The 17257-nt window shown below is 41.0% G+C and overlaps 1 protein-coding gene across 1 annotated transcript in view; it reads left to right on the forward strand.

Moving 5' to 3' along the window:
• Positions 1–1787: 1787 nt before the first annotated feature.
• Positions 1788–17257, forward strand: part of LOC132823320 (matrin-3-like) — a 92932-nt gene continuing 77462 nt past the window's right edge. Inside the window, exon 1 of the mRNA XM_060837006.1 lies at positions 1788–1876. The gene's annotated coding sequence lies outside the window, so the exon portion shown is untranslated. The remainder of the gene's footprint in view (positions 1877–17257) is intronic.

The following is a 17257-nucleotide window of genomic DNA, read 5'->3' on the forward strand; positions in this document are numbered from 1 at the left end:
TTTGTTTGATTTTCAGCACTGGCATATCTGTGGGGTTTTATTCGGAAGAGCAGCACCTTATTGAGGATGTCTAGAGATGAGCAATAAATTCCATGCCTAGATCTCATGAGTGAATTAGTGGCAAGGTAGTAGCATTGTCACCCATGGACCCGGAGGTCCGGCTTCAAGTAGGAGCAAATTACTACAGATGCTGGAATCTACTGAAAGCTGAAAATGGTGAAGATCACTGCAGGTCAGGCAGCATCCATGGAGAGAGCAAGCTAATGACAGGTGTTGGGCAGGGACCTGGCATGGGTAGTAAGACCACCTGCTGAGCTTCCCTCTATTTGAAATTCTTTACCAGACTGTAATGTCAATTCTTATAGTAGTATCATCCTTAATTATAATATGCTATCATTATCTTATTTCTAACTTATTTTTTACGCACTGTAAGTAATGCTGCTACTTTTCCTTTTATTCCTCTTTTGTATCCAAACTTTGTATCTAGGTACTTTTACATAAGATGGTGCCATTAAAGGCTGCCATTGTATAAAAACTTTTCACTGCACCCCCATACAGGAGTACAGGAGTACAGGAGTACATTCTACAATAAAGGATATTTTATTCTTTTCTAATGTTTTGAGTTTGGGACTCTGATGAAGAGTCATCTAAAAGCTCCAAAGGTGTGTAATAACATTTCCGAATAGGTTGATTAGGAAAATTGATAAAATAGCAAAACTGAGGGTGGAGATGCTTTTTATTCATGTTTTGATGGTGCATCTAAAATGGAACCTTGGAGGTCACAGCAGGTTGAAAGGTGTCCATGGAGATAAAGCAAGCTAATGTTTTGTGTCTAGATGACTCTTCATCAGAGCTGACTTGAACTCATTGAGTCATACAGCACGGAAACAAACGTTAAAGTCCAATTAGTCCATGCTGACCAGATATCCTAAATTAAGCTCGTCCCATTTGCCATCATTTGACCCAGATAGGTCTGAACCCTTGCTATCCAATATAACCAGCAGCTGATTAAGATTCATCCAGACCAGTTTCCATCCAGAAGACTCTAAGAGCTGACTTCACACCAGCTCTCAAAACGTATGGTGCTGGAAGAGCACAGATGGTCAGATAGCATCCGAGGAGCAGGAGAGTAGATGGTTCGAGCATAAATTCTTCATCAGGAAGCTTCTGCTCCAAACAGCGCCTGTCCTGCGCCTTGGACGTCGCCTGACCGGCTATGCTTTTCCAGCGTCACACTTTGTGACTCTAATCTCCAACATCTGCAATCCTCACTCTCTCCTTCATATCAAGGAGCAATTTTGGCCTGGGGGTATAATTGCTGGATCCAGACACCTAGGTAATGTTCCTGAGACCTGGGTTCAAAACCCACCATGACTAGATGTTGAAATCAGTTTTGTGGGCGGCACGGTGGAACAGTGGTTAGCACTGCTTTCCCGCCTCAGGCGACTGACTGTGTGGAGTTTGCACGTTCTCCCCGTGTCTGCGTGGGTTTCCTCCGGGTGCTCTGGTTTCCTCCCACAGTCCAAAGATGTGCGGATAAGGTGAATTGGCCATACTAAATTGCCCGTAGTGTTAGGTAAGGGGTAAATGTAGGGGTATGGGTGGGTTGCGCTTAGGGACTTGTTGGGCCGAAGGGCCTGTTTCCACACTGTAAGTAATCTAATGTAAACTCTAAGAGTCATGGAGACTCCAGGGACGCCTGATGCGTCACGTGCGCCCCGCTTGTAACAAAGTTTGTTGGTGGGCGGGGCGGGGTTCGCGCATGCGCTGTCGTTGCCCCCGCTCGGGCGGAGCGCGGTGCAGCATGGGAGTGCCGGGCCGCGCGGTGCATGGTGGGGCTGTGGCCTGCTCCCACTCGCTCGAGCGGCTGCTGGAGGTAAGAGAGCGGCGTGAGGCTGTGGAGAGTGAGAGAGATGGGGTGGGGGGGAAGGAAAGGAAGGCGGAAAAAAAAAGGTTTTAAATAGCCTCCCGCGGAGACTCCGAAAGAGGGGGAGGGGGCACCGTGGGAAAAACGGTGGGTGGGAGGGATTGTTTGTTGAAGGGGGTTGGAGGAGAGTCGGTTAACGGTCGGTTTTTTTTCCCCCTTGCCCGCCCGAGCGGCGCCGCCATTTTGTGATGGAAGGGAGAGGCCGCGCAGAGAAAATGCTCAACTCCAGAGAGGCCTGTTCCTCCCTCACTCACACACACACAACCTAACCTTCCAGATCGTGTAAACACACACTCTCATTCCCGGGGAAAACAACAATCCGAGGCATCCCCCCCCCCCGCGAGAAAACCCGCCGAGAAGCGACGGTTTTACTCGAGGAACAACAGAGAAAAAAAATCCTACTCCTTGCGGGCGGGCGGGCGTCAACAAATAAAACCTCGCCGCAGCCTCGGCAAGTCGCAAATAAACTATTAGAAGCTGTTTTTTTTTAAAAGATCATACTTTTTTGTGTCGGGAGAAAAAGCCAGATAAATCATCTCGAGGAGTGTGAATGATTCAGTGGGATTTTTTTCCCTCCCTTCCTCAGGTTTTCGGGGAGCTGTAAATAAACCTCCCCCCTTTGGCCTGTAAATAAACCGCAGGAGCTCGAAAGCTTCTTCCTCCCCGGGATTTAAATAAATGTAAATCTCGCGGGAGGGTTACACACTCTTGGGAAAACATGATTAACCACAGGAAGCAAATTGTGAAGGGTTGGGGATTGCAATATATATGCGGCAGAGCACAGAAGTTTAATTACTCGTATATAATTTGTGACCCCCCCCCCCCCCCCCCCCCGTTTAAAGGACAACTAACGACCTGCACCGGTTTTGTAAATATGGGAAGTTATCTTTTTCTGCAGGTGATTAAATAACGCGTGGAGCATTCAAGGTGATGTGCTTCCCAGTATTCGTGGTCACCTTTATGTCCACCTGTAAAGATAGGCTTACAATCCCAGCACGCTCTGTTTCTTCCTTTCTCTACTGTGGATAGTATTCTAGTGCATGCTTTCTGCAGGAAACCAAACAATAAAGTAAATACGCTGGAAAGCTGAAGTAAAAATGACAGTGTTAGGAGTGCTTAGGGTGAAAGCTTCAGTAGAGAGTGGGAAAAGAGGCTAAGTTTAAGATGTGCATTTCCAGCACTTTTTAAAAAAATGTCTCAATCACAGTGTCACGGAGCCCGAATTGGACATATGTAGACTCTGACCAAGGCCTTCAAAAGGACAGAACAATTTAGAAGTAACGTTGGGATAATACAATAATGAGGATTGATCTTGTTTTGAAAGCTCAAAAATCAAATTATTTTGGGTGAAAATAAGAAATAGTGAAGGAGAGCAGTTTCTGGTGAGAGCACTTTATAGGACTACCAACACTGTAAATCAAAAAAAAAATTGGGATCTGAAAGGAATATACTTGTGTGCAACTTTAATATTTCATTTACAGATTGGGTAAATCATATTGGTGACGTTAGGCTTGAAGATGAGTTCATAGTGAGTCTTTGGGACAATTTTTTTGTTTTGGAATTAACCAGTAAACAGGTGATTGTAGATATCGTAATGTGTAATGAGAGAGGATTAATTAATGATCCCTACATAAATAATTGTGTAAATAAAAGGGATCATTCCATTGTAGAATTTTGCAGTCAGTTTGAGTGAGAGGTGCATCGGTCTGAAACAAGTACACTAAATTTAAAGGCAATTATGGAAGTATAAAAGTATATGGAATTGGCTAAAGTGGACTGGAAAAATATGTTAATAGGTAAGGAGGAGGATAAATGACAGCAAATATTGGGGATTTTTGTAGTCTCGGTAAAGACTCATTAGAAGGATGGAGCAGTTGGGGGTAACTAAAGAAGGTAAGGATGGCGTCACGTTGAGTCATAGTGTCGGAAAGATTACTGGTAGACCAAGTTTCAGGAAGTTTTAGGAGCCAGAAAAGAACTCCTAAAATACGAGAGGAAGAAAATCAACTGAGTATACTGCTGAGAAACATAATGATATGTGTGACTTACAACAAGAATACAAAAAGAGAGTAACTTAAGTAAACATTGATCCCTTAGAGGGTGAGACTGGGGAATTTATAATGGGCAGCAAAGAAATAGCAGAGACTCAAGTGTTTTGTATTTGTCTTCAAGGTAGAAGACATTAAAACATCCCAATAATAGAAACATCAGTTCGAAAGAAGGGAGAAAAATATTACTAGGCAAACTGAGATTAAGATATTACATGGCTCTTGATGTCATCTTAAATAAGTGGCTGTAGAAATAGTTGGATGCATTTCAGAATTTCTGAAATTTGGACAGCTGTCAGCACTGGAAAATATCAACTATGACACCGTTTCTCAGTAAGAGAGTAAGACATAAAAGCAGAAAATTAGAAACCAGCTCTGCTAACCATTGTCATTGGGAAAATGTTGGAATCCATTTTTAAGGAAGCAGAAATAGGACAGTTCTAAAAACACACCAATTGATTATGCTTGATTGTATTTTAATGAGAGGAAAATCATGTTTGACAAACTTATTGGTGGTGTTTTAGGATCTTCAAGTAAGATATAATGAAATATAACTTAGTGAAAAGCATGTGATGTGGCATTCTATACAAGTTTACTGCACATACTTGCTTGGTATTGGAGGAATTGACTGACTAATAGCAAATGTAATAGCATAATTTTCAGGTTAAACAAACTAATAGGACACTATAAGAATATGTGCAAGGACCTCAACTACTTACAATCTACCATGTCTGAGCAAACTAGGAATTTTTAAGGTCCATTATTTGAACCTTTATTTTGGTTCGTAACAAAGTTGCAAACAGTAGTTTTGGTGCAAGAAACTAAGATTATTTATTAAATCCTGAAACTAGTGTTAACAAGACAGTGCATTATGAATCATGTATGATCTTTCCTTAATGGAGCAGCTTCACCAGAGGTCAATGCTCATTTTAGTCTGACTTCATTCTATCTTCTGTGAACCTGTACAACTTCGCAGTTTAGAAGACCAAAGTGTGACATACTGAACATAAAATCCTGACATGACAATGTTAGATTCTTTTCCCAAGGTTTCCCACAAGAGATGCAACTCACACACACAACTTCTGCAAACATTTAAAGTTTAGTAAAGCCTGTACAAGCTAGATGACCCCCTTTGACCCTCTTCGCAAGTGTGCAAAGTAGAGTCAGAAAGCCAGAACAAAGAAGACACATCCCCTTTATACAGGTCAGTTTCAGAATGCATATGGGTACTCTGCTGTCCCCCCTCCCCAAAATAACCACCACCACCACATGTTACCCCAGAACAGAGGTAGGATGAGGTCATCCTTGGAGATAATGTGAATGTCCTCGTCCTAGTGAATCGTTATGCAAACAATTTCCTGACTCAGTATTGCCCTAAGGCAATGTAGGTGTGTTATGTCCTAGCTTCAGGGGATGGCTGTGAAAGTATTTCTGAATGGAAGGGACTGAATGAGAGTTCAATTTGATAATAGCTGGAGAGTAGTAGTAAGTGGAAGGGAGCCATCCATATTCCCGCATGCACGTCACTCCCACCCAAAGACAGTACAATTTAACCCTTTGTCATTACATTAATGTCTAGAGAGATATAGAATTTAATCTTAACATTACAACTTGATAGGTTGAATGTAATGATGGTATTTTCTTTTGTAGGAAAGGCTAGAATTTGGGTATATAGCGTAAGAGTAACAAAGAGGTCTCCCCAGGAATAACTGAGATGTAACCAAACTGATCTAGTTCTCAAATGATCATAAGTTTTGTCTGATGCTTTAAAAAGTGCACTGTAGAACCCTAGAAAAATTTCAGCAAAAAAAGAGGCAATTAAGCTTATTATGTTTACGCTGACAGAACAAACTAAAATATATTCTAATTCAGCTTTATGGGGTCATAGAAATCTATAGTTCATAAAAAGATCTGGTTAAAAACAACCATCTAACTATCCTATCCCATAGTTCCTCAGATCTCCTTCAAATCTTTTGCCGATTACCTTAAATCTTTGTCCCCGGTTACTGATCCCTCCATTCCTGTCAACCCTATCTGCAGCTCTCAATGTTATATGTCATAATCATTTGCACCTTCAATCTGCTGTGCTCTAAGGCAAACGACCCCAGTCTTTTGGATCTGTCTTCACAGCTGAAACTAAATAGGCCAGGCAACATTCTAGTCAATCTACTCTCTGCCCTCTCCAGTACGATCGCACATTTCCAGAATTGTCCACAATGCTTCAGCTGTTGCCTAACCAATGTTTTATACACTTCCAATATAACCTCCATGCTCTTAAACACTTAGTCATGACCATAAAGGCAAGTATACCAGATGCCTTGTTAACTACTTTATCCACCTTATCTCAAGGGACTGGTGAATGTGCACACCTGATCTTTTGTGCTTGTCAGAGATCTACCATTTATAATATTGCTTTGCAGCATCTGGTTTGTAGCCTTGGATTTAGGATGCAGATCTAGGTTCCGTTTATACCTCAACCTCTAAACTGAGCAGTTAATTCCAGACACTCATCTCACTCTGGGTGAAAATGTTTTCCCTTATGCCCTCTCTAGTCCTTGTGCCAATTACCCCAAACCTCTGGTCGAAACTAACCTGAAAATGGTTGATTGTGGGCTGTTGTTAAAAAAAGGTTGCAGAATCATAGATTCTTGGAGCATGGAAACAAACGCTTCAGTACCAACAGATCGACCAAGTTCCCCAAATTAAACTAGTCCCACTTGCCTATATTTAGGCCATTTGCCTTTCATATTTCCTCTTCATGTGCTTGTCCAAATGTCTTTTAAATGTTGTAGTTGTACCTGCATCTACATCTATCACTTCTTCTGGAAGTTTATTCCACATATAAACTACCCTGTGAAAAATTGCCCCTCAGGTCCCCATTAAATCTTTCTCCTCTCACCTGAAAAAGTTCCCCCACACTAGGGAAAAGACATCTGCTAGTCACCTTATCTATGCCCCTTATGATTTTATAAACTTCTATTAGGTCACCCCTCAACCTCCTATGCTCAAACAAAAATCACAAAAGTGTTACCGGGCTGAAAAAGTTTTTTTGGCCCATCACCATGCACTGGTGTCCAATATAACTGAATGCCACTTTGCTGTCTTTCTGCATATGGTTGCATAATATTTTAATTCAGACAATACTCTGTTACCTCTTGAATGTCTCGATTGTTCCTACCTCCATCACATATCCAGCTATTATATTCAAGACCTGAACCATTTGTGTGAAAACGTTGTTTTCTTACATTGCTCTTGCTTCATTACACATTGCTCTTGTTTATTGACAAATTGCTTTGAGGATTCGTGGGTCAGAGACTAGGAAACATACAGTAAGCAACTTACCTGACTCCAGCAAGTAAGTCACCACCGGACACCCCCCCCCCCCCGCCCCCCCAATCTAGAGGCACATGTTGGATCTGATGGAAACTTCCTACTTACCTGGATGAGTGCAGCTCCAGCAATACCCAAGAAGCTTGACAACATCCAGGGCAAAGATTGGCAGCACACATCTACAGACATCCACAAGATACTCTGTACAGATTAATCAAGGCTCCTTGGCATCTTCCAACCTATTTCCTTGCCCCTCCATGATTTGAAAACTTCCATCACATTTTCTGTTCAAGAAGAATGGTGCCATTCAAGAAGAATAGTGGGCGGCACAGTGGTTAGCACTGCTGCCTCACAGCGCCTGAGACCTGGGTTCAATTCCTGACTCAGGCGACTGACTGTGTGGAGTTTGCACGTTCTCCCCGTGTCTGCGTGGGTTTCCTCCGGGTGCTTCGGTTTCCTCCCACTGTCCAAAGATGTGCAGGTCAGGTGAATTGGCCATGCTAAATTGCCCGTAGTGTTAGATAAGCAGTAAATGTGGGGGTATGGGTGGGTTGCGCTTTGGCGGGTCGGTGTGGACTTGTTGGGTTTCCACACTGTAAGTAATCTAATCTAATCTAACTTTTCCAATCTATCCTTACAACTGAATTTTCGCATCCCTGGAGCCATCTTGTTAATCCCTTCTGCATGCACTCCTGATTTGTTTGCACCCTTTCTATAATAGGATGCCATTTAAATTCAGTCTGCCACTCAGCCCATAGACCCAATTGATCAAGATTTCATTATAATCTTAGATAACCACCTTCACCATCCACTATACCACCATTTTTGGTGTCATCCGCAAACTTAATAATCAAGTGGCCTGCGTCTGCACTGTAAGGATTCTGTGATTCTATGCCTCCTATATTCTCATCCAAATTTTTAATGTAAATGTGAAACAAAAGTGGACCCAGCACTGATCCCTGTGGAATATCACTAGTCACAGGCCTCCAGTCTGAAAAACAACCCTCTACCACCACTCTCTGTGACCTACCATTAAGCCATTTATGCATTCAGTTGGCAAGTTCACCCTGAATCCAATGTGATCTAACTTTGCTAATTAGCCTACCATGCGGAACTTAACAAAGGCTTTACTAAAGTCCACATAAACAAAGTATCACCCTGCTCTCATCAATCTTTTTGGTTACTTGCTTGAAAAACTCAAATCAAGTTTGAGACACACAATTTTCCTTGTACAAGCTATGCTGAGTACCTCTAATCATTCATTGACTCTTCAAATGCATACAAACTCCCATCTTTCAGGATCACCTCCAATAACGTACCCACCTCCGATGACAAGCTCACAGGTCTACGTTCCAGGCCTCTTAAACCTTATTTAAATAAAGGCACAACGTTAGCCGCCCTCCAGTCCTTTGGCACCTCACCTGTAGGTGTGATGATACAAATATTTCTGCTAGGGACTCTGCTTCCCTAACTTACCACAGCATCCTGGGATATACCTGATTAGGCAGCAGAGATTTATTCACCTTTGCATTTTCTGAGGCCTCCAGCAATTGCTGTTCTGTAATGTGAACTGTTTTCAAAATATTGGTATTTATTTCCTCAAATTCTCTAGTCTCAAGTTATTTCTCAACAGTAAAAATTGATTGTAAAATACTCGTTTGGTGTGTCTCCCATCACCTGAGGTTCAACACATAGGTGACCTCGTTGATCTTTAAAGTGCCCTATATTCTCCATAGTTCTTCATGTACTTGTAGAATGTCTTAGGATTATCCTCAACCTTACCTGCCAAGGCAATCTCTTTACCCTCATGATTTCCAATTTACGGATGCCCTTACACTTCAAAAGATTCATTTGATCCCAGTTGTGTCTATCTAATATATGATTCTTCAACCACATCTTTAGCTTTACCCTTATTCACCCTTTTTATTCCCTCTGCGAGTGTGTTAAAGATGACTTTCCTTTTAGAAATCCATGCTGGCTCATCCTGATCAATCTAATCTTTTCTCCATGACAACTATTTCCTTTGTTGTGACACAGGGCAAACCCCTCTGCTAATTTAAACCCCATACACTAAGAAGCTCACTTCGCTCTGTAGCCTGTTAAATTTCAAGAGGCAAAGAACTACCCAGATTTCACTATTTAAAGTAAAAATTAACAATTCTATTCTTTAAGTCTTACAGAGAACATTAAAACCACAACTATTTACAACCCCTTTCTCTTAAACCTATCTTTTACCTCCCACTCTACAATACTAGTCCAGTAAATTCCCTCTTAAATTGAGGGCAAATCGGTTTCAAACCCAGTTGTCATTTTTAGATGTTGAGCTTTCTCTTTAGGTTTCTCTAGGTCAGCTTCGGTCTTCTGCTACACAAATTTCATATGGATAGGTACCTTTCAGAGAGCTATTCTGCTGGCAGTCTTTACTTGTGGGTGCTCTTTGTTTTCTCCCCTTAACTGTTTTATATCCCAAAACATTGGATCATTTCATTGTTTGGATGCTTCCAAATAAACCTGTTGGATTATAAGATGATGTTGTGTGATTTTTAACTTGGTAAAATCTGATTAACTTTTTTCTCTATTCACCATGAGCGTTTGTTGCTCATACCAGATTGCCCAGGGGAAGGTAGCGAGCTGCTTTGTTGAACCACTGTAATGTTTGGGATGTAGAGTTATCCACAGTTCTGTTAGGGAGTTCACAATTTTGACCAGGTGGCAATGAAGGAATGCAGAGCGAGTTCAAAATTGTGATGATGTTTGCTTTTAACTGTTGCTTCATAGCAACTGAAGTGACAGTTGCCATCGACCTTGACTTGGGACTTGTAGATGGTGAACTGACACTGGGGAGATCAGAGGTGAGTTACTGCATAATTCCCAGCCTATGACTGGCTCTTATACCTGCAGTATGTAGATGGTTGGTCCAGTTCAATATCTGAAAAATGTGTTGCTGGAAAAGCACAGCAGGTCAGGCAGCATCCAAGGAGCCGAAGAATCAACATTTCAGGCCTTCCTGAAGAAGGGCTTATGCCCGAAACATCGATTCTCCTGCTCCTTGGATGCTGCCTGACCTGCTGTGCTTTTCCAGCAACGCATTTTTCAGCTCTGATCTCCAGCGTCTGCAATCCTCACTTTCTCCCAGTTCAATATCTAGTCAGTTGTAAACTCCTGGATATTGATAGTGGGGGAATTCAGCACTGATAATGCTATAGTCTGATATGAAGCAATGGTTAGATTCTTTCTTGTTGGAGGTGGTTATTGATTGGCTCTTGCCTGGTGTGAATATTACTTGGGCACTTTATCTGTCAGGCTAGACATTATCTGTGTCTTGTTGCACGTGAACACATTGCTTCAGTGCCTGAGGAGTCATCAGTGGAGCTGAATGTTATGCAAAATCCCTGTTTCCAACTTTGTGATGGAAGGAAAGGAAGTCATTGATGAAGCGTCAGAAAGTAGCTGGGCACAGGACTCTATACTGAGTAAATCCTTCAGTGCTGTTTTAGGGACAAGGTAATTGATCTCCAGCAGCCACAACTACTTTCCTTTGTGCTGGTATAACTTCAACCAACTGAGAACTTTCCTTTGATTCCTATCGATTTCATTTTTGCTAATGCACTTGATGCTGTTATCATTCAAATGAGGTCTTGAGGTCGAGCAGTCAGTCGCAATTCTCTTTGGAGTTCAATTCTGTAGTCATTGTTTAGATCAAGACTGAAGTCAGGAGCTGACCGGCCAGACAAAAATCAGATTGAGTGTTAATGAGCAGGTTATTCCTTTGCAAATTTGCTTGATAGCACTGTCAATGTCTCTGTCCATCAGTTGATTGAGAATAGACTCATAGGGCGGTTATTGGCCCAGTGGTTTGTTCTGCTTTTTCTGTATTACGTGCATGGGTAATGTTCCACATCGTCGGGAATGTTCTGGTCTGTTAGCCATACTTAGTTACAGGCTCTGCTGGTTCTTGAGCAGAAGTCTTCTGTATTGTTGCTCAGTGTTGTCAGGGTCCATTGCCTTTGCAGTATTTAATGTCTTCAGCTAAATCTTGGTATCACATGGAGTGAATGGATTTAGTTGCAAAGTACAGAGGAATCTTGATTATCCAGCATTCGATTAACCAACTTCTGGGTTATCCAAACAAGATCGCAAGGTCTCGATGCTTGGCTAGCTGTGTTATCCATTATTCGATTATTGGCATTCAATTAACCGAACAAAATACTCCCTGTCTGTGTACTTCAGATAATCAAGGTTCCTCTGTATGTCATCTTTGATTCTGGGCACCATTAGAGGGGACCTTCTTCTGGTACAGGTGTAGTGGTCATACCTTTGGATCAGAAAGCCCTGATTCAAGTTCCAGATGTTCTAGGGGTATGTAACAACATCTCTGAATAGGTTGATGAGGCAAATAGTTCATTTTTGTAAAAAAAAAGAGACTGAAATTAATTAGCAGCTCAGCACTCTTGGTTGAAGACAGGATGTTGGTATTTGTAAATCCTCCTTCTATTGGCTGTTTAATTGTCCACTACTAGCCAAGATTGGATGTGGCAGAATAATCAAACTTCAATTTGATTACTTGCTTGTGACTGAATGCGATTTTGACGGTCTGAATTGTTGCTGATGATCGTCCACAATGCCTCTCCACATACCTAATTTTGAGTTGCTATATATTATTGAAGTCTGTTCCATGTAGCACAGCATTAGTGAAGGGTCTTATTGATGTAAAAATGGAAATTCATCTCCGAAGGGACTTGTCAGTGTTGACTCTATATAAACAGTGATAGGCAGACGTATCTATGACGGGTCATGGAGATGTACAGCATTGACCAGATATCCCAACCCAATTTAGTCCCACCTGCCAGCACCCGGCGCATATCCTTCCAAACCCTTCCTATTCATATACCCATCCAAATGCCTCTTAAATGTTGCAATTGTACCAGCCTCCACCACATCCTCTGGCAGCTCATTCCATACACGTACCACCCTCTGCATGAAAAAGTTGCCCCTTAGGTCTCTTTTATATCTTTACCCTCTCCTCCTAAACCTGCGCCCTCTAGTTCTGGACTTTCCGACCCCAGGGAAAAGACTTTGTCTATTTATCCTATCCGTGCCCCTCATAATTTTGTAGGCTTTTATAAGGTCACCCCTCAGCCTCTGACACTCCAGGGAAAACTGCCCCAGCCTGTTCAGCCTCTCCCTGTAGCTTGAATCCTCCAACCCTGGCAACGTCCTTGTAAATCTTTTCTGATCCCTTTCAAGTTTCACAACATCTTTCCGATAGGAAGGAAACCAGAATTGCACACAGTATTCCAACAGTGGCCTAACCAATGTCCTGTACAGCCGCAACATGACCTCCCAACTCCTGTACTCAATACTCTGAGTACAGAGTAAATAAAGAAATGCTTTCTTCACTATTCTATCGACCTGCAACTCCACTTACAAGGAGCTATGAACCTGCACTCCAAGGTCTCTTTGTTTAGCAACAATCCCTAGGGCCTTACCATTAACTGTATAAGTCCTGCTAAGATTTGCTTTCCCAAAATGCAGCACCTCGCATTTATCTGAATTAAACTCCATCTGCCACTTCTCAGCCCATTGGCCCATCTGGTCCAGATCCTGTTGTAATCTGAGGTAACCCTCTTTGCTGCCCACTACACCTCCAATTTTGATGTCATCTGCAAACTTACTAACTGTACCTCTTATGTTTGCATCCAAATCATTTACGTAAATGACAAAAAGTAGGGGGCCCAGCCCCGATCCTTGTGGAACTCCACTGGTCACAGGCCTCCAGTCTGGAAAACAACCCTCCACCACCACCCTCCGTCTTCTACCTTTGAGCCAGTTCTGTATCCAAATGACTAGTTCTCCCTGTATTCCATGAGATCTAACCTTGCTAATCAGTCTCCCATGGGGAACCTTGTCGAATGCTTTACTGAAGCCCAAATAGATCACATCTACTGCTCTGCCCTCATCAATCTTCTTTGTTACGACTTCAAAAAAACTCAATCAAGTTTGTGAGACATGATTTCCCACGCACAAAGCCACATTGACTATCCCTAATCAGTCCTTGCCTTTCCAAATACATGTACATCCTGTCTCTCAGGATTCCCTCCAACAGCCTGCCCACCACTGAGGTCAGTCTCACCGGTCTATAATTCCATGGCTTCTCTTTACCGCCCTTAAACAGTGGCACCACATTTGCCAACCTCCAGTCTTCAGGCATCTCACCTGGGACTACAAATATCTCAGCAAGAGGCCCAGCAATCTCTTCTCTAGCTTCCCACAGAGTTCTCTGATCAGGTCCTGGGGATTTATCTACCTTTAACCATTTCAAGACATGAAGCACTTCCTCCTCTGTAATCTGGACATTTTGCAAGGTGTCACCATCTTTCCCTATAGTCTATATCTTCCATATCCTTTTCCACAGTAAATACTGATGCAAAATATTCATTTAGTATCTCCACCATTTTCTGTGGCTCCACACAAAGGACACCTTGCTGATCTTTGAGGGGCCCTATTCTCTCCCTAGTTACCCTTTTGTTCTTAATATATTTGTAAAAACCCTTTGGATTCTCCTTAATTCTATTTGCCAAAGCTATCTCACGTCCCTGTTTTCCCTCTTAAGTATACTCCTACGTCCTTTATACTGTTCTAAGGATTCACTCGATCTATCCTGTCCATACCTTACATATGCTTCCTTCTTTTTCTTAATCAAACCCTCAATTTCTTTAGTCATCCAACATTCCCTATACCTACCAGCCTTCCCTTTCACCCTGACAGGAATATACTTTCTCTGGATTCTTGTTATCTCATTTCTGAAGGCTTCCCATTTTCCAGCCATTCCTTTACCTGCGAACATCTGCCTCCAATCATCTTTTGAAGGTTCTTGCCTAATACTGTCAAAATTGGCCTTTCTCCAATTTAGAAGTTCACCTCGAATAGATTATTACTTTTTGGTTTCTTTACTACCTGCTGCAGATGCAGTTTAGTAGTTGTGCCCTTTAGGTTTCTGTGAGCCCAATTATTGGTGATGCAACCAAGCCACTTTTGGTGGTGGGCATTGACGTCCTCCGTCTAGATTACATTATGTACTTTTGCCATCCTCCATGCTTCCACCAAAGGGTTTTCAAAATGGAGGAGAGCCAATTCATCAGCTGAGATAGGTAGTAATCAGTAAGAGATTTCCTTATCCATCTTTGATCGAGTGCCATGGGGTCTGGAATCAATGTTCACTGCTCTCAGTGCAACTCTGATTGAATACCATTGGACTGTCACCTCTTCAGGTGGAACAAGATGTACCCATGATGGTGTTGGTTGCAACATTATCAGTTGATATTTTTCTGAGTGTGTGACCATGTCTAGTTGCTTGACTGGTTGGTGGGACAGCTCTGATTTTGGCACAAGCCAAGGGATGTTGACAAAGAGTATTTTGAAGTGTACACATGGCTGTTTTGAAATTGTTTCTGGTGACTAGGTCCAGGCCAGATGGTATGTCCTTATTTTTTCCCTGCGCTTGTAGCGATACAATTGAGTGGGCATTCGATATTCAGTTGTATTGATGTGTGTTTCTAGTCATATGTAGGTCAGAAAATGATGGCAGACCTAATTCTCTAAAGGCTATTTGTGAACCAGCTGGGTTTTCAATGACTAAAGGCAGTAGTTACATGGTCGCCATTTGTTCTGCTTTCAATGCTAAATTTTATTCAATTCAAATGTCGCTCAAATCAAATTTCACTTTCACTATCTGAATAAATGTCCCAATCATTAACTTGTGGTTTTGGATTAGTAGTCCAATGATATTATTGCTATATCATTGCCTTCTTTAATTAAGTTGAGGTCGGACTGAAGAAGCTATCTGGCTATGCTGTGTTTACCCACTAGCACTTGTTGGTGTTGCTGGACGTCTGAAATGTGAATGATTGTATTCTCTTGCTTGAACAAGTGTGACTCAGTGTAACAACAGCTGGAGTATCCTTTCCAATCATGCATCCTACTTTAGGAAGGACATGAATTCTCTGCAGAAGCTGGAACAGATTTACTAGAATATTTCCACAATGAAGAATTAAGTGTTATGTGTAGAACCTGGAAAAGCTTAGAGCAGTGAAGTCTGAATAGATTTGATCAAGGTATTTAAAATCAATAGCTTTCAAATTGAATAAACATAGAATGCTACAAACAACTGATTGAATTGTAGACTTAATAAATCCATTGTCTGATTTAGATTTCATGTGCCAAATTTTCATTTCCATTTAAGGAGATTAAAATTTAATTAATAGAAGATCAGAAAATTTTGCATTATTTGAAAGATGGATTATAAAGTTGACTGCATACTAAATCATGGATGTAGGTGAAGAACATTTGAGTTGTCCCATGGATTGAAATCTTTAACGGTACACCCACCTTGTGTATCTGCTATATTTTTAAGCTTTTTTGTATGTTGGCAAGAGAGCCATTTGTTGTAATGTATTTTTGAAAAACAAGTTTGTTTACCTTAGTAAATTTTCAGAATTCTATATATTTTGTCAAAACTGATCTCTATCTCATTGTTGAGAGAAAGCATGAGGGAATTCCTCTTGAGATATCTTGATTTATCAAAAATATATGATGGGGGCTGTTATTTTTATATCTGTTCATTTGCTAAGTCACTCCATTGTCCCTTTGTTTGGGGTTGTTGTTAAGAGCTTTGCTCCTCTAAATCTCTGAAAGGTTTTGGGCAACACATTATGTGCTGACTATATATCTAGTACCTCATCCAAAAAAACGACTCAGAGTTATGGTGAGGCAGTAAAAAATGGTTCACATGTACTTCATTGGCTAACTGACAGTGCAGGTCAGGGCATTTTTAAAAGGAAATACGTTAAAACTGGAAACTTGCAGGTTGTATGCCATTCAGTGAATGTTCCAATTAAAGCCTTCCCACCTGCAGGAAAAAATTGCAAACTGCGTATTGAAGCATAATCAGGAATGATTGCTTTCAGGCTACGATGCCAAAAATGAGGGCTTTTCTGGGGTGCATGCAGCTGAAGTAGTTTGAGATCTTGATTGAAATTGAAAATAGTGATGGTTCACATTGGATAAAAAGAACAAATAATTTTAACAAGTTGGAAGATATCTTTTTAAATTTATAAAAAAGGAGCTAAACTTTCAAAGAACTTGTTTTCTTCATTAAATGGCATAAGTTGTAAAATTGCTCCTGTTGAAATTCCAATGTATTATTTTAAAAGTTCCTATGGTGACTTGGAATATTCTTAATAATCTTAGAGGGCATGAGTTTTTTGAAGTCCAGACTATAAATAAATGGAAAACTATCAAATGCAGTGAGCAAAATCTAGCTGTTGAGTCATGCAGCTGGTAGGCTGAAATGAGTTGCATTATTATAAAAATTCTCTGAAACACTGCATCTGCATATTCAAAAATATTTTAATTCTGAAATAAAGATAATAATCAGTTGAAATCTGACTTTAAAAAGGGAATACGTTGCTACAAATACTTATCTCAATAGAAAACAGTTTTGATTGTATTTCTAACTGACCTAAATATTCTGCAGAAAATATGGCAGATCTGAAGAATGAAAGTGACTTCCAGTGAATGCTTAACTTGTAAATGTTTGAAAGGTTTTTGTAAAACAACATAATTGCTGTTCAAGTTAGAGAGATCAACTGCTATATATTGCCATGGATTGCCTTAAGATGATCCTGTGGCTAAATGCTGTACTCATTTCTACCTGAGAAAAATAGTATTCAAATTATTTACCTTAGTAAGTACTCAACTTACATAATGAACAAATTAGCATCCAGTTTGAAAGTCATGTCCTCTTTTACTTCACTTAAACTTTTCACATAATTGTATAATTTAACAGGTCTTCTTTTGAGATTGTTTGTTGATGAGGAACTTTGCCCTACTGGTGTCCTTCATTAGCTTTATATGATGTCACAAATTATAGCTTTGTGAACTACTTATTCAT

This window comes from Hemiscyllium ocellatum, chromosome 16, assembly GCF_020745735.1.
Source record: "Hemiscyllium ocellatum isolate sHemOce1 chromosome 16, sHemOce1.pat.X.cur, whole genome shotgun sequence".
Taxonomy (NCBI): Eukaryota; Metazoa; Chordata; class Chondrichthyes; order Orectolobiformes; family Hemiscylliidae; genus Hemiscyllium; species Hemiscyllium ocellatum.